This window comes from Octopus bimaculoides, chromosome 25 (genome assembly GCF_046866305.1).
Source record: "Octopus bimaculoides isolate indiv1 chromosome 25, ASM4686630v1, whole genome shotgun sequence".
NCBI classification, from domain to species: domain Eukaryota; kingdom Metazoa; phylum Mollusca; class Cephalopoda; order Octopoda; family Octopodidae; genus Octopus; species Octopus bimaculoides.
In genome coordinates, this window is record NC_142952.1 from 29999708 (window position 1) to 30002207 (window position 2500).

Below are 2500 nucleotides of genomic sequence, written 5' to 3' on the forward strand. Positions count from 1 at the left end.
TAATGCATTGCTAGTCATCACATCTATCATTCACACAAATGTAAATGGATTTTACATACATGACTTATCGGCTGTTAGAAATAAACTCAACAAAGCAGTCCTTATGAAGAAATATAGTGTTTAACTGAAAGAAACGAATCAACTGCCACTATTCTTTCTTTCTTCCTTTCTTTCATTCTTTGTTTCTTTGTTTCTTTCTTTTGTTTATTTTTCTTCTTGGCTACAGAACGTATAAATTGGACGCAACCTCCCTCAACTCTGCATGCATACATATATATATATATATATATATATATATATATATATAGACTATATACTTATATACATAGGTGTAGGCATGGTTTTGTGGTAAGAAGCTTGCTTCCTAACCACATGGTTCTGGGTTCAGACCCACAGTTCTTTTACTATAGCCTCAGGCTCACCAAAATCTTGTAGTTGGATTTGGTGAACGGAAACTGAATGAAGCCCGTCGTATGTATAAATATGTATGTGTGGTGGGTGCGTGTGTGTTTGGTTCCACCCTCTCTTACAGCACTTGACAGTTGGTGTTGGTATGTTTATGCCCCCCCCCCCGAAACCTAGCTGTTCGGCAAAAGAGTCCGATAGAGTAAGTACTTGGCTTTCAAAAATAAGTGCTGCGATCTATTTGTTCGACCAAAAACCTTTAAGCCGATGCTATAGCATGGCCACAGTCAACTGTCGGAAACAAGTAACAGAATAAAAGAATATATATATATATAAATATATATATATACACACACACACACTTATATTCTTATATATTTATATGTATATATATATATATTTATATGTATGTATGTATATACAATATATACATACATATATATAGGTATGTGTGTATATACAATATATATATATATATATATATATATATATATATATATATATATATATATATATATATATATATATATATATATATATATATATATATATATATATATACAATATATATATATATATATATATATATATATATATATATATATATATATATATATATATATATATATATATATATATATATATATATATATATATATATATATATATATATATTAAAGATATGCAGACCTGCTGGATTTGTAACACCTTTCTTCAACTCCCCTAATTCTTCATATCATTTCTATTCAGTGGAAGTCGGGCCTATCAAAACATATATATACATATGCATATATACATGACGTCCTGTGCTCACATATGCTTATATATACGTATAGATGTAAGTATGTACATATACGTATGTATATTATATATATATATATATATATATATATATATATATATATATATATATATATATATATATATATATATATATATATATATATATATATATATATGCACACACACACACACACACACACACACACACACACACACATATATATACAGGTTTGTATGTATGGATGTATGTATGTATATGCGTATATATATATATGTGTGTATATATGCGTATATATGTGTATATACAAATACATTGATACGTACATACATACATACATGCATATATATGTATTTATGTATGTGTGTGAGTGTGTCTGTGTGTATGTACACACACATATATATACATGTTTGTATAGATGTATGGATGTATGTATTATATGCGTATATAGATATATGTTTATACACGTATATATATATATATATATGTGTGTGCGTGTGTGTGTGTGTGTGTATGTGTGTGTGTGTGTGTGCGTGTGTGTGTGTGTGCGTGTGTGTGTGTGTGTATGTATGTATGTATGTACGTATGTATGTATGTATGTATATACACGTATGTTTCTATGTAGGCTCGATGTATTGTTTACAGATATAAACATTGTATTATCTATTACACACATTTACTTATATTAGCATAGATACGATATATACACACTAAAAGAAGAAACAAAAATTATCCAGTTTCTTTTTTAGTTTTTTATTTTCATATATTTTCAAATAACTGCTTTATTCAAATATTACATTTAAATTTCAAACAGACGCTATTTTTCAATATACAAATAAAATAAAATAAAATAAGACCCATCGTTCCTGCGTTTGGCAGTTCCTTTCAATTATTGCTTAATATAAACATCGAGAATGCAAAGGATCGCGTCTTTGAAGAATGGGAAATACGTAAGATGCTTTGAACCAAGCAAAGGTCAATTAAAAGACGTCTAATTACCTTGGAATGGAATCGAAGAACAGACATACGAGTGCTTTCAATATTTTGTCTTAAATTAGAAGATGTATTTGCAATGTAGACGATTGTATTGGCTTTAGGGAATCTGAAGAATTGAAGTAGTGAAGTTATTTGGGAGAAATCTTATTGAAGTTGAAATGAGAAAATATAAAATTGTCATCTTTTCAATATACTTTTTAGTTTTGTGTATGTATGTGTGTATATGCGTACGTGCACACGTATGTTCATATATATATATATATATATATATATATATATATATATATATATATATATATACACATACATACGCATATA

General features: G+C 27.6%; 1 long non-coding RNA gene across 1 annotated transcript in view; it reads left to right on the forward strand.

Annotated features, from left to right (window-relative positions):
• LOC149131149 (uncharacterized) overlaps window positions 1–2500 on the forward strand; it is a 29368-nt gene that overhangs the window by 20861 nt on the left and 6007 nt on the right. The gene's annotated exons all lie outside the window — the stretch shown is intronic.